The sequence below is a fragment of the Branchiostoma belcheri genome, unplaced genomic scaffold (genome assembly GCF_001625305.1).
Source record: "Branchiostoma belcheri isolate BF01 breed outbred unplaced genomic scaffold, Haploidv18h27 scaffold3, whole genome shotgun sequence".
Taxonomy (NCBI): domain Eukaryota; kingdom Metazoa; phylum Chordata; class Leptocardii; order Amphioxiformes; family Branchiostomatidae; genus Branchiostoma; species Branchiostoma belcheri.
In genome coordinates, this window is record NW_017803909.1 from 7,576,389 (window position 1) to 7,600,095 (window position 23,707).

Sequence of the window (23,707 nt, forward strand, 5' to 3'; positions counted from 1 at the left end):
TATTTTCTACATTACAACCACAGCAATGATATACAAATGTACTAGTATTTCTATGCAAGAAGGTATAAAATGAAATTTAATAGGGAGGACACCATTACTGTCCTTTCAAAGAGTTTGCCTCAGGTGTGCAGTTCCAACTTCACGTTGAGGTGCCAATTACCCCCAATTTACATAATGTGCACTGGCTTGGGTTGGCTTGAGAGTTGAGACCTTTGTTTTTGTTCAGACAAGGACATTATACTGTACAATGTCTCTGGTTCAGAGAACTGTGGTGACTGGAAATGAAGCACTAGCTCCAAGCAGATCCTAAGGTGGCAAAAAAGAAATATGAAATTGGCCAGGCAGTATCCATCGGCCAGAGAGGGTCCAATTTTCCTGGGTTGGAGATAAGAAATAAAGGACAGTATCCTGACCAAGAAGGTTTATTGCAAGTCAGATATCCTGAGCTGTTATTAGATTGTGCCCGGTCAGTTTCAACCTGTTGACTCACCCAGAAAACTACAACTTTGAGTGGGTTGATTTTGCTTTTAGCAAATTTTCAGGGAAGAAGAGGGAATTTCAGTGGCAAAGCAATCAGAATCCCATAGACTTTTGAGACAGTAGGGACAGGGGGTTCAAAAAGTGGGGGGGGGGAAGTGTTAGCTTATTTAAGTCACTAAATTTGCCCACTACATGCTCAACAGTTGTGCTAGGTAGATAGACCTCTCTGATGTGCCTGGTAAATGCAACTACTTGTACATACCAGGATGCATTATTAACAAGTATCCAATGCATGAAATTTATATACAACTAGTACTGGTTTCCAAACCTGGCTCATGCTAATAATTCAGTCATTAAAATCTTTAAAAAGTGGCTAAAATATTCCTTAGAATCTAGCCAACATGGTTAAAGTTTACCTATTCGCTATTGTAAGCACTATTCACATGACATTAATCAAAATGCCAAACAAATGGATAAACCTGGAATTTGTTTATATTCAGTCTTTGTTTTGGTCCGTCCATATTGGGGCAAATTATTCTTGTGTTGGCGGCCATGTTTTTGACTGTGAAGTTGAAATATGATTGAAATATTGGAAAGTTGTTCCAGATTATTTCCAGTTTTGGCAACAAAATACTAGACTAAGTATATATAAATATGAGCCTAAATACTTAGACTAAGTAGATAAGCAAGAAGCCTAATATTCACAACTTGAGCCTGCTTTCAAAGCAAGGAATTATACAATCCTCTATTTCTGTCCAACCCTGCTGTCCAACAGTACCCATTCGGTAATTATTCTGCTCCAGGTACAATTGTTATGCGGGTTAAAACTAGGTCAGCTATTGTTCTTGACATGCAAATGTCACTGTCCAATTATCAACTTGATACAAAGTATCCTATAAGGGAGTGTGTTACATGCCAAATTACTGGTAGTATCTCGGCAGCTTGTACTGGGTCACCCAGGAAAAGCCAGAAAGATAGCCCATGTGAAAACTAAAGAACATTGTAATTGACTATTTGGCCCTTCATCCAGTCAGATTTTCTGCTATCTGGCACCTAACATTGCACTTGGCCATGGGTTTATAGATACATGTAGTAGTATGTGTATTTTTGTTTGCTGCATTGACTGTTAGCACCTATGAAGTATAAAAAAATAATAGCAATGGTTACAGATTTTATTATGATGCATACTTCTCAAAGTCTGAGTAAGGCCACACCTATTTAATTTCTTGGTTATCGGATTTTCTAGAAAAATAACGGAGCGGGCGGAAAAAAAATAAAAATAAAAACAGGCCTAGGCTTCCTATTATGGCCCAAAATGGTACGATAGGAGCCATGCAGTCCGCACACCAGGCTGGTTCAAAATTTAAACAATCATTTTGAACTTTTAATGATACCATTGCATTGAAAGATGGAATGACTGTAACAAGTAGTAAGGAAAGGACTGTTTTCAACTGTTCAGGGCAAAATATGAGCATTTTGCAGTTGATTTTGAATTTTTATTTTTATTTGCAAATCAGAAAAAATGAAGCAGTGAATCCGTTAACCAATAAATTAACTTGGTGTGGCCAAAGTGCAAGCAAATTTTCTTCTTTGTCTGGTGCAGGTTAAATGTTTACTGCACCAGTTCAGGTATGCAGTGAAAAATATTTTGAGCCCTGGGGTATTCTGCTAATGATAGATGAGTTTATCCATGGAGTTTGAAAAGTTATCAACGTTTATTAAATTTTTAGCCATGTCCAAACTCTATTCTTAGTGTTAGCCAGGTTAGAGGTTATAACCTCCTTGCTAGAATTCATCCTACAGTGAGCTAGGTATTGGTGGACAAAGACTAGATTTAAAACCTCCTTGTTAGGACCTACACATGTACAGGATTGTACACGTCATGTACATATATATGGCACTCATGTGGAGCAGGTTGACTGGTCAATCATATCCATTCCTGCCATGTCAGAGATATCCATGACTCATTTGTATCTTTGAAGACAATGTTCTTTCATAATCCTGGAAAATACAGTCTAGAAAAACTGCAGGAATACACACAGAACTACAATAATGAAGTGATATTATAATAATAAACTGTGTATAAACCGCCATCAACCTAGAAGCAAGTTTAATGTTAATTTTTTAAACTTCATTGGGAAATTACTTTCAGTCTGGTCTGAAGGCTTAGGCCATTAGCCCAGCCTGTTCAACCTGACACACCGACGGGGCTGTTTAACACACCAACGGGGTAACCTTTGAGCCCAGACTTCTCATGAATTATCACACAAACTTGCTAATTACACTGGTGTGAAGATGTGAATTCTCATTAATTCAGTGGTTTTCATGGGGTGTTCATGAGGATAATTGGATGCGGTCTGGGTGCGGGGTGGTTTTCCACCCCGACGGGGTAGAGTTTACTCCCGACCGGGGTGGGCTGTTGATCCTGTCGGTGTGGCTTGTACACCGACGGGATTGAAATTTTTAAAGTGAAATATCTTGACAAATATGTATGTTTTGACCATAAAAAAATAACCTGGTACTGAGGATAACATGATCTTTCAAATGGTATGTAAAAATTTACTTTACCTGCAGAAATGGCAAAGTTGAAAATCAGGGATTTCAACATGGCCGTCTGCAAATTCGGAAAGTGACATTCCAAAATTGAAGTGACCAGTGTTACTTGTTTAAGATTTTGAAGTTAGCTCCAATTTCAGATTCAAGCTCAGAAGAGGAGCAGTAAGATCTGTATCCTATCCCCAAAAATGAATTTCGAGCCCTGACTGTTCTTGCTCTCAAAAAATTGAACCAAAATTAATATATTGATAAAAATATGGACATCTACATAAAAATAAAGAGATGTTAATTTTTGACCCTCCAAAATGGCTTGCAGCTAAATAAAGAAATAGAAATGTGTGGTGTATGTTCAATCTTTGTAGTCATAGAAAGCACAATAATATATCATAAATAATATATATTGGTTACATGATTAGAAAATCCTCCCAATGGGGTTTGAGTGCTTTCAAACTTTTTTTACATTCGACTTATTTACAACACAAGAACCAATTTTACTTTTACTAAAACATGTACTAAAAATTTTTCATACTGCCACTTCCATGTGTATTTATCCTTTTTCTATGCATTACACAAAATAATTCATGTACATTTACATTGTAGCTATCTCTGTCACAGAAGCCATATTCGTAGCAAAATAATAGTACAACTTCTTTGAACTCATTAAAAAACTGAAAGGTTTCACAAACAAAGGTTTTGTAAAACAAAATAGTAACCAGAGTGCAGAGATATGTTGCATATCCCAATTTTACTTCAATCAACTATCAACAGCCATTTACATTGATGAGCTATTCCTATACACTTGTACACTGTACGTTAAGCTATCTCTGTCACAGAAACCACATTCAAATCAAACATACACCTTCTTTGAACTCATAAAAAACTGGAATGTTTCACATATAAAATAGTATGATATACAATAATGTGCTATACAATTATGCATTGTTTTTACAATTGAGTGAATGGTAAATGGTTTGGTGTTTTAGAATTCTATACCATTACCAGAAATATACAACTATAAGAAATACAAATAAGTAGAATCCCCTGTTCTAGTAACCAGAGTGCAGAGATATGTTGCATATCCCAATTTTACTTCAATCAACTATATAGTATAAACAGTTATTTACTATCATGAGTAGCCATGGCGAACATATAAGTAGCCTCCATTATCATCCAGGCTTGCATAATTGCCGCAACGTGTCACCCGACCCACAAATTGCCCAGTAAATCATGATTAGAGTATTACCGTGATTAGCTGCCGATGGTGAACACCCGTCTCTCCCCTCCCCCTCAAGCACGACACACATCCGGACCGTTCCCGCGTACCGCGTTCCTCCCGCCGACAGGCTTCCTGAGCTCGCCTAACCCCGGCTGCACCCGGAATAATTGATGAGGGTTGCCGCTGATGGGGCAATCGATCTGCCGGTGTACCTCTCAGATTGAGGGGGGGCTGATTCATTACAGTATCCCCAGAAGTCCCCAGAAATACCCTTCTTAACACTTGAAATGGCTGGCTTCCATGGATAGAAACTCGGGGATTAAAACCTTACTAACATATGAAAAATTATAGAAAATGATATCAGGTCCGAGATTGATATAGGAGCTGATCTAAAAATAATATCTATATCTAAGTCCCAAGAAATACCCTTCTTAACACTTGAAATAGCTGGCTTCCATGGATAGAAACTCAGAGATTAAAACCTTACCATGCAACATACATGTAGCATATAAAAAATTATAGAAAATGCTAAATCTTTAATACACATCAGGTCTGAGATTGATATAGGAGCTGATTTAAAAACAATGTCTCCAGATGTACCAAAACATTTTGAGAAGAAGCCTTCTACATGTAGCTCAACCCAATAAACAAGTGGCTGTGCCATGAAAATTTTCATGGGGATGAAAGTAAGAGTGGGGGGGGGGGGCTTTTACGAGAGCACGCCACGTCACAGGGTCAATTACAAGTTCAACGTCTCCTGGCATTATCCTTCAACAATCTCCATCCTCCCTTGTCAGAGCTACAGCCAGACTTGGCAGCCACACATCTGTGTGCTAGTAATGTGCCAAGAGGGACTGCCTTCCCTCCAAATGCTTCCTCCAATTGGAAGTGATGGGTGGATGCAAAGCAGGGATAAAGAATTTAAGAGGGAAGCTTTGCCCGGAGATCAACAAGGTTATTCTGCTTCAGTTCTCGATGTGTCATTTGGGTGGAGAGAAAATAGAATGATGGATGTTCTGGATTTCGTGAAGAAGGGTGTGTGTCAAAGGTCAGGGTAGCAGCTTGCCATTGAAACAAGCCTGTCACAGTGAAAGTGATCGTGAACCAGTTTAGCTCATTGAAGAGCTAAGGCCACATCAATTTAATTTCTTGGTTAACGGATTCGCCTGCTTCATTTTTTTCTGATTTGCAAATAAAAATAAAAATTCAGAATCAACTGCAAAATGCTCTTATTTTGCCCTGAACAGTTGAAAACAGTCCTTTTCCTCCTAGTTGTTACAGTTATTCCATCTGTCAATGCAATGGTATCATTATAAAAGTTCCAAAATTGATTGTTTGAATTTTGAACCAGCCTGGTGTGTTGATTTCATGGCTCCTATCATACCAATTTGGGCCATAATAGGATGCCTAGGCCTGTTTTTATTTATTTATTTTTTTGGCCCGCCCGCTCCATTATTTTTCTAGAAAAATCCGTTAACCAAGAAATCAAATTGGTGTGGCCTAATTTTCCACTGGTTGTGACAGGGAAGACAGACACTATGTACAGTATTTACAAAAAAATGTACAGGTTCATTGTACCGGGAAAATTTCCATAGCTCTTTTCGACAAGCACAATGAACAGTGGACCACGGCTTAACGTCCCATCCTAAGGACTGCGATCCTAAACAGTAGTAGCGAGCATGTCGGGTGAGCGACAACAGCCGGGATTCGAACTCCCAACCTCTTAGTCCAGAGGCAGAATCGCTAACCACTGGACTACACACACTACTACAATCTCTTGGCTTTGTGTAGTATGACTGTTTTGCTCTTTAACTGTCATATTGTTCCTACTATTACAAACTAAGGCAGCAACAATTTTCTTGGTTCTGGCATTTCCAAGTAAGGATTTGTCAATTTTAAGGACAAGATGAAACGCAGAGGAAGGGACGAAAACTTGAATCTGACTTAAACCTAATAGACTTTAAATAGAGCTATGTACCTGAACAAATTTTAGGTAAATTTTGGACCTGTACCTAATCTATTTTTCTAGTACAGAACCGGTACACACATACCAGTACACAGCTCTACTTTTATACCATGTGAATTATGGAACAGGCTTTAAATTATCTTTTCTTGTCCAAGTACCATCAAATCCAAATTATGATGAAAAAAAAACATGAACGATGAGCAGATTCAACAAGTCAAAAAGCAGCATCTCTCTATATCTATAACAGTCTATAGCTTATGTGAATAATGAATGCAGTTGAAGACATAATGATTCAGATACATGTACTTCAAACCAACAACAAGTACCGTGACTGTACATGTATAGTGGGCATAAAGCTAGATAAACTACTTGTCACACAGATCACAGTACAAGTGTAAAGGACCAGTTTAGATACTTATCCATCCATGTTTAAATAAACTACTTATAAAGATCTGTATTAAGAGATTTCCTCACCACACCTGTCCCCAACACCACACCTGTCCCCAACAGTAATATAAAGAATGTTTGATATGAAGAATGTTTCAGTCATAAATTCAAGGATGCCTGGTATGCTCTCATCCTATTGCTCTTTGACCAGTATACTATTAGATACTTATCCATCTGTGTTTAAATAAACTACTTATAAAGATCTGTATCTACAGAGACTTCTTATTGTAAAGAATGTTTGATATGAAGAATGTTTCAGTCAGGATTTCAAAGAGGCCTGATATGCTCTCATCCTATTATTGCTCTTTGACCAGTATAGATACTTATCCATCTATGTTTGAATAAACTAGTTGTCTCAAGATCTGTATCTACAGAGACTTCTTATTGTAAAGAATGTTTGATAATTATGAAGAATGCAAGGAGGCCTGGGTATGCTCTCATCCTATTGCTCTTTTATCATCAGTATGTTTAAAAAAAACTACTTAAAAAGATCTGTATCTACAGAGATTTCTTATTATAAAGAATGTTTGATATGAAAAACATTCCTGCCAAGATTTCAAGGCCTGGGTATGCTCTCATCCTATGCTCTTTGATACTTCAATGGGGTACTGAAAGGCTATTCAAACTTGTTCAAGCTCACAATTTACAGCACTGAGGTATTTCATAGAGTGGTTGTACAGTGTATATAGTCTAAACAGAATGTCGAATGTATTTTCTGCTTTCATAAACACATTCAAATTTACTGACATTACACTATTGAGATAATTCTGTCAAGACTTAGTTGACAAGTAGCTAATAAGAAACTTATGAGGTATAAGCAGAAAATATACCTCTTATACTATGAAATACAAACTACATCAGGGCTCGAAATTAAAGGTGGTCCAGTGGCCACTGACGACTAAAATTTAGGCTGGGACAACTAAAATTTTTGGGACAATAGATAATAGAAAAATAATCAACATTAAAATGTCAACCCTTCTTTTGTTTATCAGGTACATGTCTTGGCTTTGGATCCGGAAAAGTCCCCCCCCCCGAATTTCCTGACTACTCTGCAATTATAGTGCACCTGGGAGTGAACATAAGCAAAATAAAGTTGAAGTCATACAATACTTGCCAAAAAACAGGTTGGGACAGTTCATCCTCACTTGGGGACAATTGAAATTTATTTTTGGGACAGAGCTGCATGGGACAATAGGAAGAAAAGTTAATTTCGAGGCCTGTACATGTGCTGACTATCTCAATCAGCATAATCAAACTGTTCACTGAAGCAGCTGAAAGCAGTCAGGGTAACTGGTCATCATCTCTAACTGGACTGGCTGACATTGGCGACCTGCGTTCAACTCCATCAGACTGTAAATTCAAGTGTTAATGTGCAAAGGAATGGAAGTCAACCTTTACTATAACCACTTGTAAACTGCAAGCATAATTTTTCTGGCCTATGCCAATGAAACAAGAAAAATTGGAGATACGGTAATTTACTCTATGTTCATGTAGTGATGCATACCGGTTCACTGGACTTGGATCCGGACTTGTAAGAATGTTTAGGTTCAAGTCCAAAAAAACCTTAAAGTCAAGAACCGAGTCAGGACTTATTACCATAGAAGACCATTTCACATACCCCTTTTCTTTCCAAACCACCTAAAACCTTCTGTAGATTGCAAAATCTTTGCTGCAAAATGAAGAAAACATTGCCATCGGGCAGCGTCAAGTGTCGTCCTCCATGTTATGTGGAAAAAGTTTCACCCAAACAACATTGCAAGGTTGCCAACATGCAATTTTGTATTGCCATGGGTTTAGTTCTGGACTTACAAGTCCGGAATTGAACCTAAACCTCTGGACTTGAATCCGCGGACCTGAACCTAAAATTGGGTTTAGGTACAATGTATGCATCACTATGTTCATGGTAGCAAAAGTTCACGGTCTGAAAAAAATGGACATGATCACCGAACTATATATTCATGGTGGTGACAGGTGCAGGAAAAAGACAGTCCAGGAATTATTTGTTAACTGTAATGATAAGTTTACGGTACAGAAGTGACAGTGAAAACAGTGAACATAACAGTACAGTACAAAAATCAGGAATTACAGTTTACTGTTACGGTAGTACTGTCAAGTCCGATGAAAGATGAATGTTTCGCGTACACCAATCCTCTCACAGTGACTTGCCGTGACGGCCACGTTAATTCCTGTTCAGTGAAGGAGCATTACGTCAATAAGCTGCCGGGTTTTCAGTTCAAAGGCAGTGTTATAATGGCTCAGTTGTCATTAGAGTAATTACGGCACTTACAGATTGAGAAGGTACTAGATTTCTTACGTCAGTCCGCATTAAAAGAAAAATTATCGCAGTCTCTGGCATGAACAAAGAGGTAGTGACAATTGTTTTTTTTTCTAATCAAATGCTGAGATGATTGCATCTTCCGGCATGTATTTCCTCCCAACTTGAAAGTCACCAAGAATCAATAATCACTGTCGTAAACTGCTAATGCTTCAAGAATGTCACTACATTATGTTAGGGCTGGGGCCCCAGAGGTTGTATGCACAAGGAAAGGGAAAAGTACAGGGAGGGAAGACTGCTAGACAAAACTGCATGGCTTGAGTACTAGACTTTTTGTACTAGGAGTGAGCACAAAACCACCCATCTCACAAGATAAGCAGGTCAAAGACAGGTGGAAATTGGTAGCACTGAAGACCTTGTACCTTGCCCCCATATTTCTACCACAAAGAAGGGTGTGTTGTATGTTTTCTTGTGTCTGTTTAGTACATACATGTAGTTAGGGATAGGTGAAGCTGGGCAAACGATAATTAACTTGAAGCAGTCATATGACGATAATAAGGCACCAAGTGAAGCCGTGAATCCAACATGTAATTCTGTTGTAATGAGGGTTAGGCCACAATTGGATTTGTTTGTTCTTGGATTTTTTCAGAATAAATATGAAGCAACAGGGCGGAAAAAAAAATAAAAACAGACCTAGTCATCCTATGACAGCCCTAAAAGCTATGATAGGTGCCATGAAGTCAACGTGCCAAGCTAGTTTGTAATTCAAACAATCCTTTTAAACTTCTAATAAAACCACTGTATTGATAGAGGAAAAAAATGTATGAACTCTGAAGAGTTCCTTCCACTGTTGGGGCATTTTGGAGTTGATTCAGAGCCTGAAATGTTGTTTTTTTTTTCAAATTGAAGCGGGAGAATCCGTGAAGCAACAAATTAAATTGGTGTGGCCTTATGATAGGTCTCCTGACATGTCTATGTGGACCAAAATGACGAATTAGATTCAAATGATGGCATCTGTCCCTGGTGCTGAAAGACAACTGTAACAACACTGTGGTCTGTCCTTGGTGCTGAATACTGTCCAGTACAGCAAAATGGACCTTGTACAGGATAGCCAGTATTGTATGACTAAAAAATTGAATGTTGAATGGCTGTTGCTTACACACAGTAACATATGCTGATTGACATTCACACTGAAATTTACAATGTAGGTCCTTGTCCCTAATTCTAAATAGCCTGTATACCAAATTCTTGTTTTGCAACTGGGGGTTCAAATTCTAGCGTTATCATTGAAAAATTGAATTCTGGATGACTATACATGTAAACTACACATATTATTTCCACATATGACTTCCTATTGTAAAATAGGTCACTTGCGGGTATATCATCAACATCTTGAAATTGATTCCTGGTCCCTGCTACTGGTACACTACATAAGGCCACACTGATTTAATTTGTTGGTTCTCTGATTTTTTTTCAGAAAAAAAGCGACGGCAAAAAAAATTAAAATAAAAACAGGTCTAGGCATCCTATCAAAGCCCCAAATACAACGATTGGAGCCATGAAGTCAACACAAAAGGCTGGGATAATACATATGTATCTAAACAACGATTTTGAACTTTTAATCAAACCACTGCATTGATAGATAGAAAAACTGCAACAACTAGGAAGAAAAGGACTTTCCTCAACTGTTGGGAGCATAATATGAGTATTTTTGAGTTGATTCAGAATCTTTTTTTTTTTTTTACAAATCAGAAAAAAATGAAGAGGTGAATCCAAGAACCAACAAAGTAACTTGGTGTGGCCTAACATACGGTCTGCTGTTGACTGTTAGTACATTTTGTAGGTCATGTATGCTGTTACAGCACTCGTAGTTTATCTTCCACATGTCTACAGGAGATTTAGGACGAGATGTTTGTGGCTTAAAGGCTTACACAGACCCAGAATACAGAAACACTAATACGTGATGATGGCGAATACATAAATTCCAAACCCAAATACACATACAAAGAAAAAGTATTAAATACATTAAATGATCATCAGCAACAGTTGTTGATTTTGTTGTATATCGTATTATTATTCCTTACTTAACATACCTAAACAGTTATATAATGTACTATACAAATAGTTAACACTATATTATTATACTGAAAGTTTGATGTAACAACACTGTGGTCTGTCCTTGGTGCTGAATACTGTCCAGTACAGGAAAATGGACCTTGTACAGGATAGCCTTGTATGACTCTAAAAAGGGAATGTTGAATGCCTGTAACATCATCACAAATGTCTAATGTGATGTTCATTGGTCATCGTTGACTACAACGGACGAACAACATACTGAAAATGCAAAATCAATTTATGAAAACATCAAAAAAGAATGATAATCGTTCCTCCCACATGTACAATTAAAAGCAAAAGAAAACTTTATACTAGAAAGTTACTAAATTTGCTTTGCCTTTTAAAAAATTATTTTAGGAGCAACTTTGGTGAAAAGTTTTCAACATCAGAGCTACAATGTACTAGTACCTCATGAAATAAGACTAGTAGAAACTAGAAAGGTAACATTTGCAAAGCAAGTGTATAATGTTTACCCTCACATATGGTCTGCTCTGTTAATTCTTACTCAAACACATTCATACATGTAGTATATATGGTCAGACAGGAGTCTAAATCCCTCCTGCTATAAAACTGCAACATGATGTAACCCAACACCACTTACCATGGTGACAGACGTCTGGTTCAGGTCATTGACCTTATTAGTTTGGAGAAGAAGAGGAAGAAACAGAGCAAAAACAACATGTTTTCCTTTGATAAACACTTGCACACATCTGTTGTATTCTTGTCTACTCCATCCTGATATCACTTACACATCTCTCCCCTCCCCTCCTTCAAAAATCAATACAACAAGCGCATCACCCTAAGCCACCATATTGCACACATGCTTCCTGGGTACTCGTAACGATTGCAAACATGCCATAGCCACTGGCAAAAAAAGCACTCACAACAACCTAACAACACGCACAGGTCATAGATAGAGATATAAGATCTACCCACCGTAAAATTCACCCATCTACATCCCATCTAACGCGAGTGCCATGGGCGGTCATAGCAGTTTCTGGCTGATTTGCAGTTCTTGAGGCATGTTCATGTATTCGCAGTATTGTGCACTTGTGAATTCATGTGGCTAACTTAATTCAAAAGTTGGCTGTAAAGCAAGAATCTCATCTTTCCAAATAGCCTGAGATGAAATAATTGGCATACACGTAAGCACGTCTATTCTAGATGTCACAATTAACTCCCATATTTCTGTTGTAAAAAAATATAGGAGAACTATATTGTTGATAATTGCACATGGTACAATGTATGGCAAACTACATTGTACCTAAAGAAAGTAAATGTGTTGAGTAAGACCTAATGTGGAATAAAACCTAACATATCTTAATTACTCAAACAATAAGGGCTAGCACAAGTCTTTGATATACATGTAGTGATACAATCGAGTGGGCTAATCACAAGTTTCGGTATTTTTTTATTATTAACAAAGCAGTTCTTTATATATCTACCTATTTTTGCATTGTGGGAACCATTACATGTAAAGATATATTCAAATCTGTCTCCAACATCAAGACTCTTGAAATCTGTTGTACTTGATTCGAGAAATGTAAATAGCTTGTTACGTAAAACATCATATTTGGTACATTCCCTACCAAAGTGAAACTCATTGTCTATAATTTTGCTTTGGACAAAATGGACAGAACCTTTGGTCAGGGGCTACATTAAAATATATGACCAGAACAATTATTGCTCCTGGCTATTGTCCTTATAAGAGATAAAACATGAATAATGGTCAGAATGGGCTGATTTTATTTTCTCAAGGAGGTTATAGGCAGATCTATTAAGGCAAAAGGTCACCATTTTTGCGCAAGTAAATCAAAATCCACTACCCAAATATCAAGTGATACTTGTAATCAATAGAAAAGCCATCAGTGACAGAATGTTTCGTCAACATCCTGTAACATCCAGTAATACATGAATCCCCAGCATCTGTTCAAATGTGAGAAAACCTTTCCAATCTGAGACAGGTAAACTTTAGGCCACACCAATTTAATTTGTTGGTTCTCGGATTCGCCTCTTCATCTTTTTCTGTTTTGCAAAAAAAAAAAAAGTTCTGAATCAACTCAAATATGCTCATATTTTGCCCCCAACAGTTGAGGAAAATCATTTTCTTCCTGGATGTTACAGTTTTTCCATCTATTAATGCATTGGTTTGATTAAAAGTTCAAAATTCATTGAATTTCGTGTTGACTTCATGGTTCCTGTCATACATATGGGACTATGATAGGATGCCTAGACCTGTTTTTATTTTTATTTTTTTCGCCCTGTCGCTTCATATTTTTTCTAAAAAAAAATCCAAGAAACAACAAATTGAATTGATGTGGCCTTATCTGGAAACTTCTCCCATGTCAATCCAATCTTTGCTATTCCGTGGCTGCTGCATGATACCACATTTTTATCGCGTAATGGACATGTGGAGAGGTAATGGCTATAAAGTCTATTGATGCTGTATATGGATGCTCGTAGACACTCGCACTGTAAATGCATTTACTTTCGCACTGGTATTCTTCTACAGTAAAAAAGGAAAAATTCTTGGTGAAACAATTCTGTAGTGAAATATATAGTAATTTATAAATCCAAATTCATGGTGAAACTCAAGGCAAAAATAAAACCATTTACAAAAGGTTCAAGATTTGCAGTAGATAAACTTTAACTGCAGTGTGTAAGATGAACATGTATGTCATATACCAAAGTGTCAGCCATTCTTAATTTACATAGAATGCAAGGTTAGGCCACACCAATTTAATTTGTTGTTTCTCAGATTTTTTTAGAATAAATATGAAGCAACAGGCCGAAATAAAACAAAAAAAAAACAGGCAAAGGCACCCTGTAATAGCTGTAAATGTTACAATATGAGCCATGAAGTCAACATACATTTCATTTGTACCAGGCTGGTTTATAATTAAAATGTTACAATAGATTTTGAACTTTTAATGAAACAAAGTTGCATTGTTACATTGAAAGTCTAGAACGAAAAGGACTTTCTTCAACCGTTGAGGCCAAAATATGTCTTTCAATCGCATAGCGTTGATTCAGAACCTAAAATCTTCTTTTTTTGGCAAATCTGACAAAAATGGACAGGCAAATCCGAGAAACAACAAATTAAATTGGTGTGGCCTTATAAAGAAAATTTCAATATCAACGTCAAGGAATCATCATAATAGCTTCTATACAAAGATGTTATTTTCAGACACTTATAAGTTTAAATGCTTTACACAATGACTTATCCCGAAATCCTCCTAGATGTTAATGTAATATTCTCCCAGCTCTTGGTCAAGTACCAGTACAAGTGTCAACATCTATCAGTCAATCATACGCAAGCAATCAATCTTGTACAGTTATGTCTATTCCAACCCTCCCTCCTGCCCAGTCCATGTACATGACTGATAACCTACAGAGATCCTATTATACTGTCTGCTACACAGTAACAAGGATTGAAAACCCTTGGCTAGATGTGCAACCCAGACAATATTGTAATGGGCCAACGGGTCAAGGCTGGGACCCTCTGAGCGATCAATGGTCGCTAAGGACAGAGACAATGGAGACAACATAATCTCTGTTTCCTTACAAATTGGTCGACCTGATAGGAGATAGGGTTATGGACAAGAATACTGATCAGGGCTCGAAATTCATTCCTGGGAATAGGTGCACTGGTGCACCCAACTTGAAAATTCAGGTGCACAAAAAATTTCTTGGTCTATGAAATAAAATAACTGGAATGTCAGCAATAACTAATTATGTTTCACTTTCTGGGAATAGGTGCATTGGTGCACCTCAACTTGAAAATTTAGGTGCACAAAAAATATTTGGGTCTATAAAATTGAAAAACTAGAATGTCAGCATTATAACTAATTATGTTTTATTTCTAAAGCAAAGTTCAGTAAACAATGATTTTATCATTTTTCTGACACTTAGATGTAAAGACTATTTTTTATATCATACCCGGGCCGCGATAACGTTCGATAACGGGTTCCAGACCGGGCCGTACTTTACGGTACGGCCCGGTCCGAAACCCGTTATCGAACGCTTCCCTGGCTTCCATAAAACAATTCGAACGCGTTTCGCCCTAACCGCGTGTGCCCCTTTCGAAAATTCGAAATCAGAATCCGGACGTTGGAACTGATGTTGTTGCATTTGAGGGTTTAGGGGCACCAACTTTTGGCTCATTGCATTGAAAGGCGCGTTTTCTTGGGTGGGTATGATATAAATAAAATACAACATGGTGTATTCCACATCGCCCTCGGTCCCGGCCCCCCCGCGATCCGACCCGCGGTCAGGCCGATACCTCGGGCGATACGGAATACCCCGTGTTGTATTCTATATGTATACTACTATACATTTAACATCTTTACATGATTATGTAAACCTACAAAAATATTTGGGTGCATTGGTGCACCCACAGAAAAAATTGGGTGCACACACAGTATTTCCAACTCTGCTGATTATAGTACAGCTGTAATGCTACTTCCAAACTGAACACACAAAAAATATAGAAACAGAAACGGATATATTGAATAATACATGACAATTACAATAGCATAGAATTTGGTACAGTCTAGATCAATATGATTCATATTAGCCCCAATTACAAATGGAGCCATGAATTTGTATCAACAAATATACATGCATGATCACTATACCACAAAAATATGCATAATGGACATTATACTACATATTCTTGTTATCTTAGATTTCTATGCTAGAAAAACATACAAATGTATCATTCTCCAAAAATAAGGTTATTTCAAAGCCTAATAAACTCCCTTTTTGCTACGGTATGAACTTTACATACACAGTAAATAGAAAGTTCTAGACTTTCCAGTCATAAGGCCACACCAATTTAATTTGTTGTTTCTCGGATTCGCCCTGTCCATTTTTTTTCTGATTTGCAAAAAAAAAAAAAGATTTTAGGTTCTGAATCAACTACAGCATGCTCAATGAAAGACATATTTTGGCCCCACCAGTTGAAGGAAGTCCTCTTCTTCCTAGTTGTTAAAGTTGTTCAATGTAACAATGCAACTTCGTTTCATTACAATTCAAAATCTATTTGTTTTAATCATAAACCAGCTTGGTACAAAATGTATGTTGACTTCATGGGTCATATCGTAACATTTCCGGCTATCATGGGGTGCCTTGGCCTCTTTTTTTTTTTTGCCCTGTTGCTTCATATTTTTCATAAAAAATCCAAGAAACAACTAATTAAATTGGTGTGGCCTAGATTTCTGGGATTTTTGGCAGCAAGGCTTATTACATGTACATTGTGCTGCACAGTAATGTGTTTATGTCTCACTCAACCTCTCAGTATGCCACTCACATGAAGACAGATAGACTATACACTTTTTTTATTAATCACATTCATGAAGAAGATACTGATTCTTATCATGTCCATACTACTGGTACAAACTCATGATCATCTGTTTTATTTATTTGTACAAAATTGTGACAAAAAATATGAGGTGTACACTAGGCAGCAAGTACAAAATGTATGCTGATAACGTTTTAACTCTCGCAATGTGATATTAACTTAGTAATACATTTTATCATACTTTCAGAGTGAATATGATGCTGATGATGTAATTGACTTGATTCTTTCTTTCTTTCAAAGGGTTAGATCTTGGATAATTAGAGGTAAATTTACAAATAAACATGGCACAACCAATATTGTTTATAATGTTCAATTAGGCCACACCAATTTAATTTCTTGGTTAACGGATTTTTCTAGAAAAATAATGGAGCTGGCGGGCGAAAAATAAAAAAATAAAAATGGGTCTAGGCATCCTATTATGGCCCAAAATGGTACGATAGGAACCATGAAGTCAACACACCAGACTGGTTCAAAATTTAAACAATGAATTTTGAACTTTTAATGATACTACTGCATTAGAATATGGAATAACTGTAGCAACCAGGAAGAAAAGGACTGTTTTCAACTGTTCAGGGCAAAATATGAGCATTGTGCAGTTGTTTCTGAATTTTTATTTTTATTTGCAAATCAGAAAAAAATGAAGCGGGCGAATCCGTTAACCAAGAAATTAAATTGGTGTGGCCTAAATAGAACATCTGCATAAAGCCTGTGGTGTTCTGTCACCCTTTCCTATTACTCTCTATCTAAGTATTTTCAGGTCTTGAAATTAACTTTTTTTCTTATTGCTCCCAGCACTGTCCCAAAAATAAACTTCAATTGTCACAAAGTGAGGATGAACTGTCCGCACCTGTTTTCGGGAACTATTCTAATGGCAACAACTTGAAGTCAACTTTATGTTGCTTACATTCTGACTCCCAGGTGTACTATAATTGCAGAGTAGACCAGAAATTTGGGAGGATTTTCCGAGTCAAAAGCAGGGACGCATGCCTGATAAACAAAAGTAGGGCCGACATTCTGATGTTGATTATTTTTCTATTATCCCAAAAATGTCCCAAAGTGACTTTTCAGTTGTCCCAGCCTAAATTTTAGTGGTCAGTGGCCATCGGGACACTGTTAATTTCGAGCCCTTAATTTTTTCCCGTCCCTTGCACTGCTACAAGGATGTCTTATACCGGTATCAGCTTATGTACGACAAATCCTCTGAAATAACGATCAACCCAAACAGATTGGCACTGGACAGAAGAATAGACGGGCGACCTGCCAACAAATCTCCATTATAGAGCCCAGCCCTGACAATTATGTCAATAATAGCTGGACCATATGCATGTTACAGCTATTTGCCGATGATGACAAGACGTAGTGTACCAATAATGTGTGGGAGAATTTTCCAGCTAGCTCGGCAGACTACAATGGATAATTATACCATTAGGCCATACCAATTAGACTTGTTGGTTTTTAACATTTTTGTGCTGTGATAGCCCAAAATGCTACCATGATAGAAGTTACAACATATGAGGCTGGTCTATACATTTTGTATTCAATGAGTTTTAAACTTTTATTCAGATCACTACAGAAGACATTCAAGGACTTTTTTCCTTCAATTGTTGGTACAAAAATATTAGCATTTTTGGGTTGATTCAGAATCTGAATAGTACCGTATAATCCACATACTACTATCTAATCAGAAAGAAATAAAGCAGGCAGATGTGAGAACCAAGAATGTAATTTCGAGTGGCCTTAAAGGCGCCCAGTGCAGTTTTTACTTTTAGGGCTTGGAAGCCCAATTTTTCAAAGTCAATATTCTAGTCACTTATCTACATACTGAGTTGAAACCACACTATCCCAATGGAGCACAAATACCCAAAATTCTGACAGAAAATGGTTACTGGAAGGACCCTTGGCTGATTTTTAGGGTACTACAATGTACCCATAAAATAAAGGACTCATCTTGTGGCTTGTTACTGCAGTTTTAAATACCTAAAGTATGAAATACTGATTGAAAAGTGCTAATGTGAAGCAGTATGTGTCAATATCATAAAGATTGCCTTATTCAGAATATTTCCAGTTTTGCTGCTCTAAAATCACATTGGATACCGGTAAGAACAACACTGTACACCAGTCAATACTAACAGTGATGATTCAACAGTCTGATTTATTCTATTTGTTTCCATAATCCATCTGTTTTTCCTCTAAGCTGATGCAGGGTGCCGTTGATGGGATAAGGATGCCCTGACACCGGGATCCGTTATGTCCCAGGCGATCCCCGGTCTGTCTACGCCAATCAATTATGCACACTTCAAAGACGTGTCTCTACCGTGATGCATTCTATCAGCACCACCCTTCATATAACATTACAGCAATGGCCACACACATTGGCTTTGTGTTATCACCATCCTTTACTGTGTGATATCTGTGGTTATCTCATCACCTTTGACCAACATCTTCATTGCAGGGCAAATTGATTTTATTTATCGGTTACTATTATCACCATCCCTTACTGTGTGATATCTGTGGTTATCGCATCACCTTTGGCCAACATCTTCATTGCAGGGCAAATTGATTTTATTTATCAGTTCTTTGTGTTATAATCATCCCTTACTGTGTGATATCTGTGGTTATCTCATCACCTTTGACCAACATCTTCATTGCAGGGCAGATTGATCTTATTTATCGGTTCTTTGTGTTATCACCATCCCTTACTGTGTGATATCTGTGGTTATCTCATCACCTTTGACCAACATCTTCATTGCAGGGCAGATTGATCTTATTTATCGGTTCTTTGTGTTATCATCATCCCTTACTGTGTGATATCTGTGGTTATCTCATCACCTTTGACCAACATCTTCATTGCAGGGCAAATTGATTTTATTTATCGGTTCTTTGTGTTATCACCATCCCTTACTGTGTGTGATATCTGTGGTTATCTCATCACCTTTGATCTTCATTGCAGGGCAAATTGATTTAATTTATATATCAGTTCACTGCACTGGAGATGTGTTAATTATCAAATCTAGCCCCCATACCTTCCAACGGGCGACAAAACAGCTGTTTCTAATTAACGACCCCCCTTCGTATCTGCCTGAAGGATTATCACAACCCCCTCCCCCGCTATTCAAAACAACATTTTTTGCAGCCAGTCCAAAATGCCTTTTAAATGTAGGGATGCTTCTGAAATATTACATTGACCGCAAAAACAGCTATGGTAAAAGTAAAAATTATGCATCATCACGGGCATGCCTGCAGACCACGTATAAAATTATATGCCGATTAAACGAAAGGAACCTTGTGTTTTAGCTGCGAACACGAAAAACTGACTGACCACAATACTCCTGCTGGAGGGATACCTTCTTCACGGAGTAATTACATTGTAGATTAGTCTATATTTCAGCAAAAAGTCAGCTCTTATGATATATCTGAAGTAACTGTCTATTATACTAGTATCACTATATTTACTAGTATATCACTATATTTACTAGTAATATATCACTATATATACTAGTATATCACTATATTTTCATGACTTATGATGAATGAAACCTGGGACAGATCCTTGATTGAGGAGATTGGTTGGAGAGAGATGGGGGATTCAGTATTCATCATGGAACTGCAACAGGAAATTGAAAATATTTGAATCACATGGCATCTGAGGTTGTTGACCTAAAAAAAAGTTACTGTTATCAAATTGTTACTGACTGGCAGGAGATAAATCATAATACTACCATGGGAGGATAACACTACAGGCAGAATAGAAGAACTGTACAGGGTGGCAGGATTCTAGCCAGGATTTTTTCATAGCATAGGGGTCAAGTACAGAAGAGCAACTTTCGTGGCGCAAATCGCACATCTAGCCGAAATATTTTGATTGAAACTCATAACCCCCTGAGACACTATTTCTTGTTTAATGAGGAACAGATTTTGTGAAATTAACTTAAAGGTTTTCCCTTTGCTATAGCTTCATTCTAAAGTGATATTTTCATTTTTTGCAAGATTTATGAAGTTTCTCCATCCCAAAACACCCCTATGCTGGTTGAAAGACAGCATGAGGGGTCAAAATTATAGCATATCACAGAAAAGTGGTAGAAATACTTTTTTTCGTGTTCTGAAATATTGCAGAATGTCACAATTTTGTTCTGAAATTCGGTAATACTTTCTGCAAATACACACTTAAAAGTCCAAATCTAAACCATGGCATATTCAAAATTGCATGTTGGTAAGCATTTTACATGCAACTTGAAAAATACATGCAAAATTACTCGTATATCATAGAGTCAGTAACGTTACTAGTACAAAACACAAAAGCTCTTAAACACCATTGAACCCCTATCCTGATTTTTTTTCAGTCTGCAAAGTTGCTGGTTGCTTAATTTTTCTTCTGCGATATTGAAAATGTCTCTGCAAAATGCAGACTGCAGATGGGTATTTCTAACACTGTAGAAGATGCGTTTGATGGCACACACGCACATGTATCATATTTCTAATGGCTGGTACAGTTCTATCTGAGCATTGACAGGATGACAATTAACATGCCAAGCCAGCCTTGATACCCACTTGATTTAATTCAATTTTGGTATCGCCATGGTATTCCTTAGCTATTCAAAGTAATTCAATCAAAAATCATGGCTTGCTGAATGTACCATAACAAATCATAATTGTACTCCTTTTTATGACCACATTATAACACATCATACGTTAGGCAGAACATCTCATGAAATTATTATTCATAATTAAAGGCATCCTGTGTTTTGCAACATTTGTATGTTGTCTTTGCTGTTGCTTCAAATTAAAAAAAAAGGCATGTGTATTTTTATTCTCTTTACTGGTAAAATGTTGACTGCTTATATTGCTCATGTTTCTTTTCTTGTACATACAAAAGCGCTACCTGTCACCATAACAAATACCTTACATTTGTAAATACATTTGTACCTCTAATGGGGAAGGTAAATAAACTATATTTATGTCCTACCTGGGCCGCGATTACGTTCGATACGGGTGTTCCGGCCCGTGTGATAACTAGCGGTACAGCCCGGGGGTTCTTAACGCGTACGGCCCGGTCATTCCAAATGTTCCATAGAACGATTCGAACGCGTTTCGGCCTAACCGCTTGCACCGCTTTCGAAAATTCGAATGCAAAATTCGGACGTTGGAATTGATTGTTGCGTTTTTTTGGGATTAGGGACACCAAATTTTTGCTCATTTCGCATTGAAAGGCGTGTTTTCGTGGGTCGGTATGACATAAATAAAATACAACACGGTGTATTCCGCATCACCCTCGGTCCCAGCCCTCCCGCGGATCGGATCTCCCTCCGGCCTTCGGCCGTCGGGCGATCCGACGCGCGGTCGGGCTGGTACCTCGGGCGATACGGAATACCCCGTGTTGTATTCTATATATATATACTGTTCAGACTGGGAGAATACCCCAATGGTTTAATGTCACAAAATGTACCTAATGCTATGATTTTGGAAGATTCTATTTTGATTGATTAATTGATTGATCTATCAATTCATTGATTGATTGATTCTGAACCTATGCTGTGACTGTGTGAGCCAGAGTTTGTGTTGTACCTCCATGGTTTAATGTTACAAAAATGTACCTAGTGCTATTATGCTTTTCCAAGGTTCTATTTGATTGATTAATTGATTGACCTATCTATTTCATTGATTGATTGATTCTAAACCTATGCTGTGACTGTATGACCCAGAGTTTGACAATACATGTAATGTGCTATCAGTACTTCAAGCAAACACATAACTACAAATGTACATGTGATGCAAACTGACAGCCGAAATATTACCATTACATTGTACAGCTAAGGCATACAAACAGGTGGTACTAAAATTGACTGATTGATTGATTGATTGATTCTAAACCTATGCTGTGACTGTGTGAGTCAGAGTTTGACCATACAGGTAATGTGCTATCAGTACTTTAAGCAAACGTGTACTAGTAACTACATCACATGTATTGCAAACTGACAGCCGAAATATTACCATTACATTGTACAGCTAAGGCATACAAACAGATGGTACTAAAATTGACTGATTGATTGATTGATTGATTGATTGATTCTAAACCTATGCTATGATCAGTACTTCAAGCAAAAGTGTACTAGTAACTACATCACATGTATTGCAAACTGACAGCCGAAATATTACCATTACATTGTACAGCTAAGGCATACAAACAGGTGGTACTGATCAATTGACCTATCAATTTCATTGATTGATTGATTCTGAACTTATACTGTGACTGTGTTAGTCAATATAGGTAATGTACTTTCAGTACTGCAAGCAAACGCGTATTAACTACATGTGATGCAAACTGACAGCAGAGATATTACCATTACATTGTACAGCTAAGGCATACAAACAGGTGGTATGGAAATATCACAGGGTATGCCCCGTCTTCTTTTGCAACCTTCTGTTTGATTGATTGATTGATTAATTGACTGATCAATGTAATTGATTGATTGATTGATTGATTCTGATCCTATACTGTGACTGTGTGAGTCAGTGTTTGACAATACGTTACCATACTATCTGTAATATCTGTGTCCATAATATCACCAGGGTCCATAATATCGCCACCTTGAGAAAAAGTGTGCTTAAAGATATTTTTACTGCAACATACCCTAGGTATGTACATTTCATGTGTGAAGGAGTGCATACCAAAAGTATGTTGCAGTAAAAATATCTTTAAGCACACTGTTTCTCAAGGTGGCGATATTATGGACCCTGGTGATATTATGGACACAGATGTTACAAGCAAACACGTACATGTATAAACGGTCCCGTATAAACTACATGTGATGCAAACTGACAGCAGGAATATTACCAGTACATTGTACAGCTAAGGCATACGAACAGGTGGTATGAAATATCACAGGGTATGCCCCCCCCCCCTTCCCTGCTGTGCCGGATAGCTGCAAGGGCAAGGTGCTGAGAGGGTGTGTCCCATCAAATATTGATTTCATGCAAATGACGGACCAACCGGCATAATCTTCTCACCACGGACACAAACGCATGTTTTCTGGGCCAAAACATCGGCGGTTTCGCCTTGATGCTTACAGCTAGGCCGTGCTACACTGACACGGGCACTTTGACACATGAACCCTAACCAGAAACCGTACGTTACGGCAGCATGTTTACACTAAAGTGTACAGCTGAACAAGCGAAATGGTGCATGGTTCGAAAACGCTGCAGTGCGGGATAACACAGGTACCTCCGCCATGCCGTAACAGGTGTACGGAGAACCCCACCGACAACCTCCCGGAGATATTAGCAAGCTAATTA

General features: G+C 37.7%; 1 protein-coding gene across 1 annotated transcript in view; it reads right to left on the reverse strand.

Annotated features, from left to right (window-relative positions):
• The window catches only part of LOC109473859, a 69,971-nt gene that overhangs the window by 46,080 nt on the left and 184 nt on the right, over positions 1-23,707 (reverse strand). The gene's annotated exons all lie outside the window — the stretch shown is intronic.